Raw genomic sequence first — 18,323 nt, 5'->3', positions numbered from 1 at the left:
GCCGCAAAAGGCCGCCATGCCCTGCATACCCCTTTTCTCTTTTCATATGCAGATGAGGGTTCCAGCCAACTTTGGCCCACTGCTTGGATGACATCACCGTATGCAAATACGTCTTCTGCAGACCTTCCCCCAGGAATGCTTGTACTAGTTGTTGCATTTGGTTTGTTGTTTGGGGTGCTTCAGTATTAGGCAGCCTTCTGCTCTCCCATGTTCATCTGAAAATATGTGTTCTCCCTGCAGTTGTTGTCCCCAGATGAGAGTTCTCTTGTGCTGCCTCAGTTGAATCTCCTTTACTTGACAGAGATGTGCCTGAGCAGCGGCCCTCCCCAGCCCTATCCCAAATCATACTTATTTTGCATAGGAGATACCATGGTCATGAAGATTGTTCTTCCAGGGTGAGGTTCATTCATTGCATTCTGGGTATGCTGACCCCTGTGATTTCCCCAAATGTGGGAAACTCGACTGCATTATTTGTGGTAGTGGGGGACTGTGTTTGTGCTTTCCTCTGGTCAGCTCTGGTAAAAGTCAGATTTCTTTGTCTCAGATCTTCCTCTAGCCTTGTTCTTTTTTTGAGAGTTTCCTTGTGCTGCCTCAGTTGGATTTCCTTCACTTGACAGGGGGGTGCCCGAGCAGCGACCCTCCCCAGCTCTAGCCCAACTCCTACTTACCTGCCAGGTGAGATACTATGATCAGGAAGGTGCTTCTCCCAGGGCAAGGCTCACCCATTGCACTCTGGGTGTGCTGCTCCTACGATTTCCCCAAATGTGGGACACTTGACTACATAATTTGTGTTTCCTCTGGTCGGCTACTCGTATAATTCAGATCTCTTTGTCTCAGGTCTCTCTCCAGCCTAGTTTGCTGTCTGTTTCCACTTCTCTTTTCTTGAGCCCCTGCCCTTGCCCTTGTGCACTCTCCTGACTTCTCCTGTCTGCTTACTTTGTGCCTTCCAACGCACAATGCAAACTACAGGTAGTGCTGCAGGGCCAACACCCTTTTACTTGCCTTACAGAGCAGCTCTGGAGCTGTTACAGTGCCCAGCTGCTGCAAGAAATCAGCTTGAATGCTTCAGGGGCTGGGGCATAGCCAACATGAGCCCCACACCGACGGAGGGTGGAGGTGTTTAATGCGAACTAAGGGTCATCCAAGCGCCGCAAAAGGCCGCCATGCCCTGCATACCCCTTTTCTCTTTTCATATGCAGATGAGGGTTCCAGCCAACTTTGGCCCACTGCTTGGATGACATCACCGTATGCAAATCCGTCTTCTGCAGACCTTTTCCCAGGAATGCTTGTACTAGTTGTTGCATTTGGTTTGTTGTTTGGGGGTGCTTCAGTATTAGGCAGCCTTCTGCTCTCCCATGTTCATCTGAAAATATGTGTTCTCCCTGCAGTTGTTGTCCCCAGATGAGAGTTCCCTTGTGCTGCCTCAGTTGAATCTCCTTTACTTGACAGAGATGTGCCTGAGCAGCGGCCCTCCCCAGCCCTATCCCAAATCATACTTATTTTGCATAGGAGATACCATTGTCATGAAGATTGTTCTCCCAGGGTGAGGTTCATTCATTGCATTCTGGGTATGCTGACCCCTGTCATTTCCCCAAATGTGGGAAACTCGACTGCATTATTTGTGGTAGTGGGGGACTGTGTTTGTGCTTTCCTCTGGTCAGCTCTGGTAAAAGTCAGATTTCTTTGTCTCAGATCTTCCTCTAGCCTTGTTCTTTTTTCGAGAGTTTCCTTGTGCTGCCTCAGTTGGATCTCCTTCACTTGACAGGGGGGTGCCCGAACAGCGACCCTCCCCAGCTCTAGCCCAACTCCTACTTACCTGCCAGGTGAGATACTATGATCAGGAAGGTGCTTCTCCCAGGGCAAGGCTCACCCAATGCACTCTGGGTGTGCTGCTCCTACGATTTCCCCAAATGTGGGACACTTGATTACATAATTTGTGTTTCCTCTGGTCGGCTCTCGTATAATTCAGATCTCTTTGTCTCAGGTCTCTCTCCAGCCTAGTTTGCTGTCTGTTTCCACTTCTCTTTTCTTGAGCCGCTCCCTTCTATGCCCTTGTGCACTATCCTGACTTCTCCCGTCTGCTTACTTTGTGCCTTCCAACGCACAATGCAAACTACAGGTAGTGCTGCAGGGCCCACACCCTTTTACTTGCTTTACAGAGCAGCTCTGGAGCTGTTACAGTGCCCAGCTGCTGCAAGAAATCAGCTTGAATGCTTCAGGGGCTGGGGCATAGCCAACATGAGCCCCACACCGAAGGAAGGTGGAGGTGTTTAATGCAAACTAGGGGTCATCCAAGCGCCGCAAAAGGCCGCCATGCCCTGCACACCCCTTTTTTATTTTCATATGCAGACGAGGGTTGAAGCCAACTTTGACCCACTGCTTGGATGACATCACCATATGCAAATCCATCTGCTGCAGGCCTTCCCCCAGGAATGCTTGCACTAGTAGTTGCATTTGGTTTGTTGTTTGGGGGTGCTTCAGTGTTAGGCAGCCTTCTGCCCTCCCATGTTCATCTGAAAATATGTGTTCTCCCTGCAGTTGTTGTCCCCAGATGAGAGTTCCCTTGTGTTGCCTCAGTTGAATCTCCTTTACTTGACAGAGATGTGCCTGAGCAGCGGCCCTCCCCAGCCCTATCCCAAATCATACTTATTTTGCATAGGAGATACCATGGTCATGAAGATTGTTCTCCCAGGGTGAGGTTCATTCATTGCACTCTGGGTATGCTGACCCCTGTGATTTCCCCAAATGTGGGAAACTCGACTGCATTATTTGTGGTAGTGGGGGACTGCGTTTGTGCTTTCCTCTGGTCAGCTCTGGTAAAAGTCAGATTTCTTTGTCTCAGATCTTCCTCTAGCCTTGTTCTTCTTTCGAGAGTTCCCTTGTGCTGCCTCAGTTGGATCTCCTTCACTTGACAGGGGGTGCCCGAGCAGCAATCCTCCACAGCTCTAGCCCAACTCCTACTTACCTGCCAGGTGAGATACTATGATGTTCACTGTTAGGGCAATCAGGATGTGGAATTCCCTGCCAGGGAAGGTGGTAATGGCGGACTCTGTAATTGGATTTAAAAAAGGAATGGATACATTTCTGAATGAAAAAGCTATCCAATGTTATAATACTTAAAATATCAACATGGTTAATCCGGGGGTAACATGAGTTATAGTAGCTAACTAGTCATAAAACATTATTCAGCAAGTATGTAGAATCATCACAACTTAAAACAGGTTGAACACGATGGGCAATTTGCCTCTATTCAACCTCAAAAACTATGTTACTATATGTTACTATATTACTATGTTACTGTAGTATACAGAACACCACAATGTAATGAGCAGTGATAGTGAGCACTGATGAGGATACTAGAACTGACACTGAGCAGCAAGATGCAGCACTGGACTATTAGTAATGTACTGTAGTATGCTGAGCACCACAATGCAGCACAAGACAATGAGCAGTGATACTGAGCACTGATGAGGATACTACTGAGAACTGACACTGAGCAGGAGAGACACACTACTAGTATTACTGAGCAGCAATAAGTAACCACTGATACTGAGCACTGATATTGAGATTTCCACTGAGAGAACATAGCCACGTCCTCTCCGCTCTCTCTTCAATGCACGAGTAAAAATGGCGGCAACGCGCAGCTCTTTATATGGAATCCGAATCTCGAGAGAATCCGACAGCGGGATGATGACATTTTCCCTTGTTCAGGTTTTCCGAGTCAGGCGGGAACAACCGAGCCTGCCTCGGACCAGTGTAAACCACGTGGAGTTCGTCGGGAATTCGGTTCTCGGAGAACCGAACCCGCTCCTCTCTACCTTATACCCATCAATTTTTTTATTTTCAATCTAAGCCCCTGCAGTTTTCTGTAAGCATCTGCTTCGCTATGATGATCAACAAGTCACAAGGGCAAACACTCAGGGCTTGAGGCGTAGATCTTAGGACCAGCTGCTACAAGCATGGCAGAGGTGTCACTATCACTGGTGACACCCAGACAGGTGGCGAAGGAGATTGTAATGCAGTGCGCGCAGATAAGCAGCGCAATGGTAAAAAGGAGGCATGGTTTCATAGGTAGGGGCGTGGCCTGGTGGCCTGAATCTACATTTTGTTGCTCCGGGTGTCCCGGGGGTTGGGGGCTGCACCCGGGGACTAGTGTGTGTGCGGTGCTGGCTCCTGCACAGTGACAGGGCATGGCCACCCAGCATGACGCCTCCATTCTTGACCATGCTGTAATTGCAGTCGCACTGCAGTTCAGCGTGATCATAAAAAATGGTGTAGCCTCCTGCTGGTGCAGACTGTATGTGCGCGCAGGAAGCCGCCACCATTTTTGTGATCACAGCGGCTGAATGTGATGTCATACAGCCGCTGTGACCACGCCCCCTGTGTCTCCTCCGTTGCAGACCCCATTTTGAAGCCTTGCCCCCGCACCGCTCCATCCCTGACTTGGAAATGGAGTGTTGCTGACCCCCCTCTCCCCCCCCCGCCCCGATTGACAGGCAGAGGCGATCGCATTCTCTGCGGGGTGCCGCAGAAAATGCAGGCACATGCGTATGCTGTTAGCAATTTTTGCAGTTGGATCGCTTATTGTGATTGCATTCCAACCTGAATCAGGCCCTATTACCTATCACAATGCGCTGCGGGCAGTACAAAATTGGGTTAATATAGGAGTAAAACTCCCAGACCTGTGCTCCTTAACTGTACCTGGTGGCTAGTGGAGCGGCTGCCCAGTAATCAGTGTCCACGCCAGTGCGCACACGGTCCACCCCCTACGGCCACGCTCCCCTTCATCAGCGGCCTCGTGATCCGGAAGGGCGGTGTGTGTGTGACTGACCTTAGGAAGAAACTGGAGCCTCCGCTGCAGTGACCCAGCAACCAGGGCACGGGAGTATACAGCGCCGCTGGGAGTGATGAAGCTGCAGTAAAGATGTCTATTAGACCTAGCCTGCTGCAGCCCTTGTAGATTCTCATAAAACAAGTTCTTCTTTTCTTGTCAAAATTAATAGCTAAGAATAGGCTGCCTGAGGCAGGCCCCTGTTAAGTGGCCTGCTACTGAAGGCACCAACTACAAACTGAGCTCCCTGTTCATGGAAGCGGGGTTATAGAGGAGGATGCGCTGAGCATCTTGGGAACAGTCAAAAGCTTTGAGCCGGTTGGTGCCTCAGATCAAGATCCTACTCTACACCCCAATGTGAATCCTTGTGGAGTCCAGTGTACCCCACAGAAGAAATTAATGTGTCACACCCATTGGCAGCAACCTTAGAATAGCTGCTGACGGGCACAATTGAGAAAGGAAGGGGGGGGGGGGGGACATTTGAATCCAGCACATAGATGCAATTCAAATATGTAATTTGTACCTTCCTATTTTAAAATATAATGGATGAACCTCACCCTGTGAGAACAATCTTCATGATCAAGAGATCTCATATGCAAAATAAGTATGAGTTGGGATAGGGCTGGGGAGGGTGGCTGCTCGGGCAGCCCCTCCCCCGTCAAGTTAAGGAGATTCAACTGAGGACGCACAAGGGAACTCTCGTCTGGGGACAACAACTGCAGGGAGACCACATCTGTTCAGATGAACATGGGAGGGTGGAAGGCTGCCTAATATTGAAGCACCATCAAATATCAAACCATATGCAACAACTAGTACAAGCATTCCTGGGGGAAGGTCTGCAGAAGACGGATTTGCATACGGTGATGTCATCCAAGATGTGGGCCAAAGTTGGCTGGAACCCTCATCTGCATATGAAAAGAGAAAAGGGGCATGCAGGGCATGGCGGCCTTTTGCGGTGCTTGGATGACCCCTAGTTCGCATTAAACACCCCCACCCTCCTTTGGTGTGGGGCTCATGTTGGCCATGCCCCATCCCCTGAAGCATTCAAGCTGATTTCTTGCAGCAGCTGGGCACTGTAACAGCTCCAGAGCTGTTCTGTAAGGCAAGTAAAAGGGTGTGGGCCCTGCAGCACCACCTGTAGTTCGCATTGTGCGTTGGAAGGCACAAAGTAAGCAGACGGGAGGAGAAGTCAGGATAGTGCGCAAGGGCATCCTTTTCTCTTAGTCCGTAGAGGATGCTGGGGTCACATTAAGAACCATGGGGTATAGACGGGATCCGCAAGAGACATGGGCACTTTAAGACTTTCAAAGGGTGTGAACTGGCTCCTCCCTCTATGCCCCTCCTCCAGACTCCAGTTATAGGAACTGTGCCCAGGGAGACGGACATTTCGAGGAAAGGATTTATTGTTAAACTAAGGTGAGCATCTTACCAGCTCACACCTTAAGCATGCCGCAGAACGTGGCATTCAACAGAACACAAGCCAACGGCATGAACAATTGCAGCAAAAAGCTGACCAGAACCATAACATAACATGTGTATAACCACAAGTAATAACTGCAGACACAGTATGGACTGGGACGGGTACCCAGCATCCTCTACGGACTAAGAGAAAAGGATTTACCGGTAGGTATTAAAATCCTATTTTCTCATACGACCTAGAGGATGCTGGGGTCACATTAAGAACCATGGGGTTATACCAAAGCTCTTGAACGGGTGGGAGAGTGCGTACGACTCTGCAGCACCGAATGACCCAACTTGAGGTTATCATCAGCCAAGGTATCAAACTTGTAAAACTTAGCAAAAGTGTTTACTAAATAGCTGCTCGGCAAAGTTGCAATGCCGAGACTCCCCGACCAGCTGCCCAGGATGAACCCACCTTTCTAGTAGAATGGGTCTTCACCTAATTCAGTAACGGCAATCCTGCCATGGAATGAGCATGCTGAATCTTACCACAGATCCAGCGCATAATGGTCTACATGGAAGCAGGACACCCAATCCTGTTGGGAGCATACAGGACAAACAGAGCCTCTGTTTTCCTAATCTGAACCGTTCTGGTGACATAAATTTTCAAAGTTCTGACCACAGCCAGAGACTTTGACTCAACGAAGGTGTCAGTGGCCAAAGGCACCATGTGGAAAGATGAACCACCTTCGGCAGAAATTGTTGACGTGTCCTCAATTCTGCTCTATCTTCATGAAAGATCAAATAAAGGCTCTTGTGATACTGCATGGTTTGTACTGTTTTCCATGTGCTCCCAGATCTTTCAAGCAAGTAGCATGGTCAAGAAAGTTCTGTTTGAAAAGAAACAACATTTACTGTCATTGTTATAGAATTTGGGAGAAAAAACAAGAAGAAATCTGCACTGTTGACGCACTGGACAGAATGAATGAATCATAAAATATAACCTTTATTAAGTATGTATTAAAATTGGATAAATATTAATATTATTATCCCAAACTGCAGTGAAACATAAAGGTTAAAATCACAGAACTAACATACATGTGCATAAGAAGAATAAAGAGATGTGAAAAAAAGGTTTAAAAAGCGTGTCCGTGTGTGATTATTTTTGAAGGCACAACCCTGGCGGGGTTGTTTATATAGATATATATGTTGCTAATAATCACTTTCTAGCGTAATGTTATTAAATAGCTGTTAGTATCTATGTCGTCAGGTACCACTGGGTCGTATCCTATATACTCCCTTCACTCAATAGGGGTTACCTCCCGGGAAGCCATCCCCATTGGCGAATTTGTGGGGGTGATTGAGTATAACCGGTAAGCTAACCTCCAATTTGTGGGGTGCTTAGGTAGATGGGGATCACTTATTTCTCTGTGTCCCCTAAGACTATATTCCTAAATTCAATACCACAGGGGGATAGCTTTCTATATCGGATAAGGAATCACTTGATAGGGAAATCTCTATGCATCATGGAAAGATCATATTTATTAATATCCAAACTAAAAAAATGATGAATAGCTTTAATTTAGCTGTTTAGATATAGTTAATTGGCGAGATATACCAACAGGTGCGGTTGCCTTAAGGAATATGGCAATTCCAATATAAATAGCAGCCCTCCTTCATATAATCAGCCAGATCTTATTAAATCTGGTCCAGATATAGCCGTTCAGATATACTTAATTGACAACATATATCAATCGGTGGGGTTGCCTTAAGGAATATAGCAATTCCAATTCTCATATAAATAGCAACCTTCCTTCATATATTCAGCCAGATCTTATTTAATCTGATCTAGGCGTAGGCAATAATGCTTTCCTTAGAGGTATAGCCACCTCAATTCTTATTAGGAAGCAAAGTGTCTGTCATAATGGTTTATCCAATTCATCTAAGAAATAATATATTCCATGTGTCAGAGATTCATTACTCTCTATTTACACTGTTAAAGAGTTAATTCTTATTATGTTACAGTGTAATGAAATTATCATATAGGGAGATGTGGCAATTCCATGTGCTATATATATAATAACCCTTAGTGGTCCAGATTCCACAATGAGGAATTTTCTTATAAACCGCTGAAACACACAGCTGTTTGACTGACTTCCAAATATATCTATCTCACTTTGTAACAGTCTTATGATAGAGAAACTGTTACATATTCGGTCACTTAGTTATCTAAAGGTAAACAGACTCAGTGTGAGGGTAATATAATATATCAAATGCGCTGTCAATAATCGTGGTAACTGGTGTAATAATGTGGTATATTGAGTATGCTAGTAAGGCATATAACTGCTCTCCAGCCTTTAAGTGTTACCAATCAATTTGTTACACTGTAAAGGATTTATGGTGTCCTGTTAGGACATGCAGCTGCTAGGCTGACTCAAAGATTTATCCATTTGTAACAATTATGTAACAGTTATATACATGTTACTGGTATTACATAGAAATAGTATGACACAGGCCAGCAGTCCCATGTGTCTAGATTCCACAATAGGAGATTTTCTTTGTCTTATAAACTGCTGGAACACACAGCTGCTAGACTGACTTCAAATATATATATTACTTTGTAACAGTCTTATAGTAAAGAGACTGTTACACACTGTCATTTAGTTATCTCAAGGTTAGCAGATTCTGTGTGAGGATAGTGTTCTGTTAGAACATGCAGCTGCTAGGCTGACTCATAGAAAATGTATCCATTTGTAACAAATGACACATACAGCATTAAATTAATATCTATAGCAGCCCATGTGACATCTCTACTCTTATCATAATTGTCTGGTTATTGCCAATCTGGACAGCAGGAGTGATATATATTCACTAGTCCCAATATCCCATCATATAAATATACCCACACTGATATACTTTCTTATCAAGAGTTATTAGTAGCTATCTGTATGCACTTTAGACATTGTATCTGCTAAGTGACATCATATCTAGTGTATTCCTTTCTTATAGCTCAGCTTCTATTCCCTATTAGTGGAGACTAACAGCTAACATCATAATCATATATTTTTGTTTTATAACATTTCACATGAGTCAAATACACGCGGACACGCCGTGCCCTACACGTGTGTTTCACTGCATCTATGGCAACTTACATTAAAGCTAACAAGAAAGCACACTCGTTCTGTCTTTAAACTGATAAAAGAAACCCCAATAATATGGGGCATGCAAAAATTGAGATAAAACTCAGTTTTGCTCCTCTCCACGGAAATCTTTAATAAAAGGCGAAATATTTGTTAGTTCTGAAGAGAAACCAGAGCATGACCAAGATTCCACCTGTCGCCTGAGTGCCATGCCAGCAGTCCTCATTCAGCTCAAAGTGAGCACCCAATTTGAAAGAAAGAAAGCAGATTTCTCACCAGGCTTCCCCTTGCTATAAGCATGGTTTGTATTCTTTTCCATGTGCTCCCAGATCTTTCAAGCAAGTAGCATGGTCAAGAAAGTTCTGTTTGAAAAGAAACAGACATTTACTGTCATTGTTATACAAATAAACTTACATTAAAGCCAACAAGAAAGCACACTCATTCTGTCCTTAAACTGATAAAAGAAACCCCAATAATATGGGGCATGCAAAAATTGAGATAAAACTCAGTTTTGCTCCTCTCCACGGAAATCTTTAATAAATGGCGAAAGATTTGTTCATTCTGAAGAGAAACCAGAGCATGACCAAGATTCCACCTGTCGCCTGAGTGCCATGCCAGCAGTCCTCATTCAGATCAAAGTGAGCGCCCAATTTGAAAGAAAGCAGATTTCTCACCTGGCTTCTCCTTGCTATAAGCATGGTTTGTACTGTATTCCATGTGCTCCCAGATCTTTCAAGCAAGTAGCATGGTCAAGAAAGTTCTGTTTGAAAAGAAACAAACATTTACTGTAATTTCTATGCAAATGAGCTTTCATTAAAGCACACTCATTCTATCTTTAAACCGATAAAAGAAAATCCAAAAAGATGGGGCATGCAAAAATTGAGGTAAAACTCAGTTTTGCTCCTCTCCACGGAAATCTTTAGTAAAAGGCGAAAGATTTGTTCGTTCTGAAGAGAAGCCAGAGCATGACCAAGATTTTCATCTGAAAATATGTGTTCTCCCTGCAGTTGTTGTCCCCAGATGAGAGTTCCCTTGTGCTGCCTCAGTTGAATCTCCTTTACTTGACAGAGATGTGCCTGAGCAGCGGCCCTCCCCAGCCCTATCCCAAATCATACTTATTTTGCATAGGAGATACCATGGTCATGAAGATTGTTCTCCCAGGGTGAGGTTCATTCATTGCATTCTGGGTATGCTGACCCCTGTGATTTCCCCAATGTGGGAAACTCGACTGCATTATTTGTGGTAGTGGGGGACTGTGTTTGTGCTTTCCTCTGGTCAGCTCTGGTAAAAGTCAGATTTCTTTGTCTCAGATCTTCCTCTAGCCTTGTTCTTCTTTCGAGAGTTCCCTTGTGCTGCCTCAGTTGGATCTCCTTCACTTGACAGGGGGTGCCCGAGCAGCAATCCTCCACAGCTCTAGCCCAACTCCTACTTACCTGCCAGGTGAGATACTATGATCTTCACTGTTAGGGCAATCAGGATGTGGAATTCCCTGCCAGGGAAGGTGGTAATGGCGGACTCTGTAATTGGATTTAAAAAAGGAATGGATACATTTCTGAATGAAAAAGCTATCTAAGGTAATAATACTTAAAATATCAACATGGTTAATCCGGGGGTAACATGAGTTATAGTAGCTAACTAGTCATAAAACATTATTCAGCAAGTATGTAGAATCATCACAACTTAAAACAGGTTGAACACGATGGGCAATTTGCCTCTATTCAACCTCAAAAACTATGTTACTATATGTTACTATATTACTATGTTACTGTAGTATACAGAAAACCAAAATGCAATGAACAGTGATAGTGAGCACTGATGAGGATACTAGAACTGACACTGAGCAGCAAGATGCAGCACTGGACTATTAGTAATGTACTGTAGTATGCTGAGCACCACAATGCAGCACAAGACAATGAGCAGTGATACTGAGCACTGATGAGGATACTACTGAGAACTGACACTGAGCAGGAGAGACACACTACTAGTATTACTGAGCAGCAATAAGTAACCACTGATACTGAGCACTGATATTGAGATTTCCACTGAGAGAACATAGCCACGTCCATTCCGCTCTCTCTTCAATGCACGAGTAAAAATGGCGGCAACGCGCAGCTCTTTATATGGAATCCGAATCTCGCGAGAATCCGACAGCGGGATGATGACATTTTCCCTTGTTCAGGTTTTGCGAGTCAGGCGGGAACAACCGAGCCTGCCTCGGACCAGTGTAAACAACGTGGAGTTCGTGGGGAATTCGGTTCTCGGAGAACCGAACCCGCTCCTCTCTACCTTATACCAATCAATTTTTTTATTTTCAATCTAAGCCCCTGCAGTTTTCTGTAAGCATCTGCTTCGCTATGATGATCAACAAGTCACAAGGGCAAACACTCAGGGCTTGAGGCGTAGATCTTAGGACCAGCTGCTACAAGCATGGCAGAGGTGTCACTATCACTGGTGACACCCAGAGAGGTGGCGAGGGAGATTGTAATGCAGTGCGCGCAGATAAGCAGCGCAATGGTAAAAAGGAGGCATGGTTTCATAGGTAGGGGCGTGGCCTGGTGGCCTGAATCTACATTTTGTTGCTCCGGGTGTCCCGGGGGTTGGGGGCTGCACCCGGGGACTAGTGTGTGAGCGGTGCTGGCTCCTGCACAGTGAAAGGGCATGGCCACCCAGCATGACGCCTCCCTTCTTGACCATGCTGTAATTGCAGTCGCACTGCAGTTCAGCGTGATCATAAAAAATGGTGTAGCCTCCTGCTGGTGCAGACTGTATGTGCGCGCAGGAAGCCGCCACCATTTTTGTGATCACAGCGGCTGAATGTGATGTCATACAGCCGCTGTGACCACGCCCCCTGTGTCTACTCCGTTGCAGACCCCATTTTGAAGCCTTGCCCCCGCACCGCTCCATCCCTGACTTGGAAATGGAGTGTTGCTGACCCACCTATCCCCCCCCGCCCCGATTGACAGGCAGAGGCGATCGCATTCTCTGCGGGGTGCCGCAGAAAATGCAGGCACATGCGTATGCTCTTAGCAATTTTTGCAGTTGGATCGCTTATTGTGATTGCAATCCAACCTGAATCAGGCCCTATTACCTATCACAATGCGCTGCGGGCAGTACAAAATTGGGTTAATATAGGAGAAAAACCCCCAGACCTGTGCTCCTTAACTGTACCTGGTGGCTAGTGGAGCGGCTGCCCAGTAATCAGTGTCCACGCCAGTGCGCACACGGTCCACCCCCTACGGCCACGCTCCCCTTCATCAGCGGCCTCGTGATCCGGAAGGGTGGTGTGTGTGTGACTGACCTTAGGATGAAACCGGACCCTCCGCTGCAGTGACCCAGCAACCAGGGCACGGGAGTATACAGCGCCGCTGGGAGTGATGAAGCTGCAGTAAAGATGTCTATTAGACCTAGCCTGCTGCAGCCCTTGTAGATTCTCATAAAACAAGTTCTTCTTTTCTTGTCAAAATTTATAGCTAAGAATAGGCTGCCTGAGGCAGGCCCCTGTTAAGTGGCCTGCTACTGAAGGCACCAACTACAAACTGAGCTCCCTGTTCATGGAAGCGGGGTTATAGAGGAGAATGCACTGAGCATCTTGGGAACAGTCAAAAGCTTTGAGCCGGTTGGTGCCTCAGATCAAGATCCTACTCTACACCCCAATGTGAATCCTTGTGGAGTCCAGTGTACCCCACAGAAGAAATTAATGTGTCACACCCATTGGCAGCAACCTTAGAATAGCTGCTGACGGGCACAATTGAGAAAGGAAGGGGGGGGGGGGACATTTGAATCCAGCACATAAATGCAATTCAAATATGTAATTTGTACCTTCCTATTTTAAAATATAATGGATGAACCTCACCCTGTGAGAACAATCTTCATGATCAAGAGATCTCATATGCAAAATAAGTATGAGTTGGGATAGGGCTGGGGAGGGTGGCTGCTCGGGCAGCCCCTCCCCCGTCAAGTTAAGGAGATTCAACTGAGGAAGCACAAGGGAACTCTCGTCTGGGGACAACAACTGCAGGGAGACCACATCTTTTCAGATGAACATGGGAGGGCGGAAGGCTGCCTAATACTGAAGCACCATCAAATATCAAACCATATGCAACATCTAGTACAAGCCTTCCTGGGGGAAGGTCTGCAGCAGACGGATTTGCATACAGTGATGTTATTCAAGCAGTGGGCCAAAGTTGGCTGGAACCCTCATCTGCATATGAAAAGAGAAAAGGGGCGTGCAGGGCATGGCGGCCTTTTGCAGTGCTTGGATGACCCCTAGTTCTCATTAAACACCCCCACCCTCCTTTGGTGTGGGGCTCATGTTGGCCATGCCCCATCCCCTGAAGCATTCAAGCTGATTTCTTGCAGCAGCTGGGCACTGTAACAGCTCCAGAGCTGTTCTGTAAGGCAAGTAAAAGGGTGTGGGCCCTGCAGCACCACCTGTAGTTTGCATTGTGCGTTGGAAAGCACAAAGTAAGCAGACGGGAGGAGAAGTCAGGATAGTGCGCAAGGGCATCCTTTTCTCTTAGTCCGTAGAGGATGCTGGGGTCACATTAAGAACCATGGGGTATAGACGGGATCCGCAAGAGACATGGGCACTTTAAGACTATCAAAGGGTGTGAACTGGCTCCTCCCTCTATGCCCCTCCTCCAGACTCCAGTTATAGGAACTGTGCCCATGGAGACGGACATTTCGAGGAAAGGATTTATTGTTAAACTAAGGTGAGCATCTTACCAGCTCACACCTTAAGCATGCCGCAGAACGTGGCATTCAACAGAACACAAGCCAACGGCATGAATAATTGCAGCAAAAAGCTGACCAGAACCATAACACAACATGTGTATAACCACAAGTAATAACTGCAGACACAGTATGGACTGGGACGGGTGCCCAGCATCCTCTACAGACTAAGAGAAAAGGATTTACCGGTAGGTATTAAAATCCTATTTTCTCATACGACCTAGAGGATGCTGGGGTCACATTAAGAACCATGGGGTTATACCAAAGCTCTTGAACGGGTGGAAGAGTGCGTACGACTCTGCAGCACCGAATGACCCAACTTGAGGTTATCATCGGCCAAGGTATCAAACTTGTAAAACTTAGCAAAAGTGTTTACTAAATAGCTGCTCGGCAAAGTTGCAATGCCGAGACTCCCCGACCAGCTGCCCAGGATGAACCCACCTTTCTAGTAGAATGGGTCTTCACCTAATTCAGTAACGGCAATCCTGCCATGGAATGAGCATGCTGAATCTTACCACAGATCCAGCGCATAATGGTCTACATGGAAGCAGGACACCCAATCCTGTTGGGAGCATACAGGACAAACAGAGCCTCTGTTTTCCTAATCTGAACCGTTCTGGTGACATAAATTTTCAAAGTTCTGACCACAGCCAGAGACTTTGACTCAACGAAGGTGTCAGTGGCCAAAGGCACCATGTGGAAAGATGAACCACCTTCGGCAGAAATTGTTGACGTGTCCTCAATTCTGCTCTATCTTCATGAAAGATCAAATAAAGGCTCTTGTGATACTGCATGGTTTGTACTGTTTTCCATGTGCTCCCAGATCTTTCAAGCAAGTAGCATGGTCAAGAAAGTTCTGTTTGAAAAGAAACAAACATTTACTGTCATTGTTATGCAAATAAACTTACATTAAAGCTAACCAGAAAGCACACTCGTTCTGTCTTTAAACTGATAAAAGAAACCCCAATAATATGGGCATACCTCCCAACTTTGTCGGCTCGCAAAGAGGGACACACGCGCGGCGAAGTCGCACGCGCTCCCAAAAAGGGCGTGGCCTAAGTAAAAAGGGGCATGGCTTCGCGGGAGGACCCGCGATCGCGAGTCACGCCCCCGTTTTCGGCACTGAGGGGGCATGCCCAGCGCTCTGTGAGCCGCTGGCATGCCACCTCTCCCTCTGACTTCAGTGAATAGACGCTGTGCGCACAGCGACTATTCACCGCTGCTCTGCTAAGCAGGGCAGCGACAGACAGAGCCTCCCAACTGTCCTCCCCACCGCGGGACACTGCGGCCCGCAGGTGGGACAGCGGGACAGTCCCCAAAAAACGGGACTGTCCCGCGAAAATCGGGACAGTTGGGAGGTATGATATGGGGCATGCAAAAATTGAGATAAAACTCAGTTTTGCTCCTCTCCACGGAAATCTTTAGTAAAAGGCGAAAGATTTGTTCGTTCTGAAGAGAAACCAGAGCATGACCAAGATTCCACCTGTCGCCTGAGTGCCATGCCAGTAGTCCTCATTCAGCTCAAAGTGAGCACCCAATTTGAAAGAAAGAAAGCAGATTTCTCACCAGGCTTCCCCTTGCTATAAACATGGTTTGTACTCTTTTCCATGTGCTCCCAGATCTTTCAAGCAATTAGTATGGTCAAGAAAGTTCTGCTTGAAAAGAAACAGACATTTATTGTCATTGTTATGCAAATAAACTTACATTAAAGCTAACAAGAAAGCACACTCGTTCTGTCTTTAAACTGATAAAAGAAACCCCAATAATATGGGGCATGCAAAAATTGAGATAAAACTCAGTTTTGCTCCTCTCCACGGATAATCTTTAATAAAAGGCGAAAGATTTGTTCATTCTGAAGAGAAACCAGAGCATGACCAAGATTCCACCTGTCGCCTGAGTGCTGTGCCAGCAGTCCTCATTCAGATCAAAGTGAGCGCCCAATTTGAAAGAAAGCAGATTTCTCACCTGGCTTCTCCTTGCTATAAGCATGGTTTGTACTGTATTCCATGTGCTCCCAGATCTTTAAAGCAAGTAGCATTGTCAAGAAAGTTCTGTTTGAACATAAATAAACATTTACTGTCATTTCTATGCAAATGAGCTTACATTAAAGCACACTCATTCTATCTTTAAACCGGTAAAAGAAACCCCAAAAAGATGGGGCATGCAAAAATTGAGATAAAACTCGGTTTTGCTCCTCTCCACGGAAATCTTTAGTAAGAGGCGAAAGATTTGTTCGTTCTGAAGAGAAACCAGAGCATGACCAAGATTTTTATCTGAAAATATGTGTTCTCCCTGCAGTTGTTGTCCCCAGATGAGAGTTCCCTTGTGCTGCCTCAGTTGAATCTCCTTTACTTGACAGAGATGTGCCTGAGCAGCGGCCCTCCCCAGCCCTATCCCAAATCATACTTATTTTGCATAGGAGATACAATTGTCATGAAGATTGTTCTCCCAGGGTGAAGTTCATTCATTGCATTCTGGGTATGCTGACCCCTGTGATTTCCCCAAATGTGGGAAACTCGACTGCATTATTTGTGGTAGTGGGGGACTGTGTTTGTGCTTTCCTCTGGTCAGCTCTGGTAAAAGTCAGATTTCTTTGTCTCAGATCTTCCTCTAGCCTTGTTCTTTTTTCGAGAGTTTCCTTGTGCTGCCTCAGTTGGATCTCCTTCACTTGACAGGGGGGTGCCCGAACAGCGACCCTCCCCAGCTCTAGCCCAACTCCTACTTACCTGCCAGGTGAGATACTATGATCAGGAAGGTGCTTCTCCCAGGGCAAGGCTCACCCAATGCACTCTGGGTGTGCTGCTCCTACGATTTCTCCAAATGTGGGACACTTGATTACATAATTTGTGTTTCCTCTGGTCGGCTCTCGTATAATTCAGATCTCTTTGTCTCAGGTCTCTCTCCAGCCTAGTTTGCTGTCTGTTTCCACTTCTCTTTTCTTGAGCCGCTCCCTTCTATGCCCTTGTGCACTATCCTGACTTCTCCCGTCTGCTTACTTTGTGCCTTCCAACGCACAATGCAAACTACAGGTAGTGCTGCAGGGCCCACACCCTTTTACTTGCTTTACAGAGCAGCTCTGGAGCTGTTACAGTGCCCAGCTGCTGCAAGAAATCAGCTTGAATGCTTCAGGGGCTGGGGCATAGCCAACATGAGCCCCACACCGAAGGAAGGTGGAGGTGTTTAATGCGAACTAGGGGTCATCCAAGCGCCGCAAAAGGCCGCCATGCCCTGCACACCCCTTTTTTATTTTCATATGCAGACGAGGGTTGAAGCCAACTTTGACCCACTGCTTGGATGACATCACCATATGCAAATCCATCTGCTGCAGGCCTTCCCCCAGGAATGCTTGCACTAGTAGTTGCATTTGATTTGTTGTTTGGGGGTGCTTCAGTATTAGGCAGCCTTCTGCCCTCCCATGTTCATCTGAAAATATGTGTTCTCCCTGCAGTTGTTGTCCCCAGATGAGAGTTCCCTTGTGTTGCCTCAGTTGAATCTCCTTTACTTGACAGAGATGTGCCTGAGCAGCGGCCCTCCCCAGCCCTATCCCAAATCATACTTATTTTGCATAGGAGATACCATGGTCATGAAGATTGTTCTCCCAGGGTGAGGTTCATTCATTGCACTCTGGGTATGCTGACCCCTGTGATTTCCCCAAATGTGGGAAACTCGACTGCATTATTTGTGGTAGTGGGGGACTGCGTTTGTGCTTTCCTCTGGTCAGCTCTGGTAAAAGTCAGATTTCTTTGTCTCAGATCTTCCTCTAGCCTTGTTCTTCTTTCGAGAGTTCCCTTGTGCTGCCTCAGTTGGATCTCCTTCACTTGACAGGGGGTGCCCGAGCAGCAATCCTCCACAGCTCTAGCCCAACTCCTACTTACCTGCCAGGTGAGATACTATGATCTTCACTGTTAGGGCAATCAGGATGTGGAATTCCCTGCCAGGGAAGGTGGTAATGGCGGACTCTGTAATTGGATTTAAAAAAGGAATGGATACATTTCTGAATGAAAAAGCTATCCAAGGTTATAATACTTAAAATATCAACATGGTTAATCCGGGGGTAACATGAGTTATAGTAGCTAACTAGTCATAAAACATTATTCAGCAAGTATGTAGAATCATCACAACTTAAAACAGGTTGAACACGATGGGCAATTTGCCTCTATTCAACCTCAAAAACTATGTTACTATATGTTACTATATTACTATGTTACTGTAGTATACAG

At 46.2% G+C, this 18,323-nt stretch overlaps 15 non-coding genes across 15 annotated transcripts; 9 read left to right on the top strand and 6 right to left on the bottom strand.

Annotated features, from left to right (window-relative positions):
* The first annotated feature begins 344 nt into the window (after positions 1–344).
* On the top strand, positions 345–508 carry LOC135009426 (U1 spliceosomal RNA). Its single transcript, XR_010208968.1, has one exon. It is a non-coding gene; the product is annotated as a U1 spliceosomal RNA (small nuclear RNA).
* A 152-nt stretch (positions 509–660) lies between these two features.
* Positions 661–824, top strand: LOC135009643 (U1 spliceosomal RNA). The gene has a single exon (XR_010209171.1). It is a non-coding gene; the product is annotated as a U1 spliceosomal RNA (small nuclear RNA).
* Positions 825–1,492: 668 nt separating this feature from the next.
* On the top strand, positions 1,493–1,656 carry LOC135009493 (U1 spliceosomal RNA). Its single transcript, XR_010209034.1, has one exon. It is a non-coding gene; the product is annotated as a U1 spliceosomal RNA (small nuclear RNA).
* Positions 1,657–1,808: 152 nt separating this feature from the next.
* LOC135009698 (U1 spliceosomal RNA) lies at positions 1,809–1,971 on the top strand. Its single transcript, XR_010209211.1, has one exon. It is a non-coding gene; the product is annotated as a U1 spliceosomal RNA (small nuclear RNA).
* A 671-nt stretch (positions 1,972–2,642) lies between these two features.
* On the top strand, positions 2,643–2,806 carry LOC135009766 (U1 spliceosomal RNA). The gene has a single exon (XR_010209266.1). It is a non-coding gene; the product is annotated as a U1 spliceosomal RNA (small nuclear RNA).
* Positions 2,807–9,435: 6,629 nt separating this feature from the next.
* On the bottom strand, positions 9,436–9,551 carry LOC135009813 (U5 spliceosomal RNA). Its single transcript, XR_010209311.1, has one exon. It is a non-coding gene; the product is annotated as a U5 spliceosomal RNA (small nuclear RNA).
* Positions 9,552–9,837: 286 nt separating this feature from the next.
* On the bottom strand, positions 9,838–9,953 carry LOC135009801 (U5 spliceosomal RNA). Its single transcript, XR_010209299.1, has one exon. It is a non-coding gene; the product is annotated as a U5 spliceosomal RNA (small nuclear RNA).
* A 270-nt stretch (positions 9,954–10,223) lies between these two features.
* LOC135009764 (U5 spliceosomal RNA) lies at positions 10,224–10,339 on the bottom strand. The gene has a single exon (XR_010209264.1). It is a non-coding gene; the product is annotated as a U5 spliceosomal RNA (small nuclear RNA).
* A 144-nt stretch (positions 10,340–10,483) lies between these two features.
* Positions 10,484–10,646, top strand: LOC135009783 (U1 spliceosomal RNA). The gene has a single exon (XR_010209283.1). It is a non-coding gene; the product is annotated as a U1 spliceosomal RNA (small nuclear RNA).
* A 4,813-nt stretch (positions 10,647–15,459) lies between these two features.
* On the bottom strand, positions 15,460–15,572 carry LOC135009825 (U5 spliceosomal RNA). Its single transcript, XR_010209322.1, has one exon. It is a non-coding gene; the product is annotated as a U5 spliceosomal RNA (small nuclear RNA).
* Positions 15,573–15,858: 286 nt separating this feature from the next.
* On the bottom strand, positions 15,859–15,975 carry LOC135009829 (U5 spliceosomal RNA). Its single transcript, XR_010209326.1, has one exon. It is a non-coding gene; the product is annotated as a U5 spliceosomal RNA (small nuclear RNA).
* Positions 15,976–16,245: 270 nt separating this feature from the next.
* LOC135009768 (U5 spliceosomal RNA) lies at positions 16,246–16,361 on the bottom strand. Its single transcript, XR_010209268.1, has one exon. It is a non-coding gene; the product is annotated as a U5 spliceosomal RNA (small nuclear RNA).
* Positions 16,362–16,505: 144 nt separating this feature from the next.
* On the top strand, positions 16,506–16,669 carry LOC135009445 (U1 spliceosomal RNA). The gene has a single exon (XR_010208987.1). It is a non-coding gene; the product is annotated as a U1 spliceosomal RNA (small nuclear RNA).
* Positions 16,670–16,821: 152 nt separating this feature from the next.
* Positions 16,822–16,984, top strand: LOC135009712 (U1 spliceosomal RNA). The gene has a single exon (XR_010209218.1). It is a non-coding gene; the product is annotated as a U1 spliceosomal RNA (small nuclear RNA).
* A 671-nt stretch (positions 16,985–17,655) lies between these two features.
* Positions 17,656–17,819, top strand: LOC135009646 (U1 spliceosomal RNA). Its single transcript, XR_010209174.1, has one exon. It is a non-coding gene; the product is annotated as a U1 spliceosomal RNA (small nuclear RNA).
* Positions 17,820–18,323: the final 504 nt, after the last annotated feature.

Source organism: Pseudophryne corroboree, unplaced genomic scaffold, assembly GCF_028390025.1.
Source record: "Pseudophryne corroboree isolate aPseCor3 unplaced genomic scaffold, aPseCor3.hap2 scaffold_227, whole genome shotgun sequence".
Taxonomy (NCBI): domain Eukaryota; kingdom Metazoa; phylum Chordata; class Amphibia; order Anura; family Myobatrachidae; genus Pseudophryne; species Pseudophryne corroboree.
The sequence above is the reverse complement of the archived record's forward strand: the minus strand, read 5'-3'. Positions and strand labels throughout refer to the sequence as shown.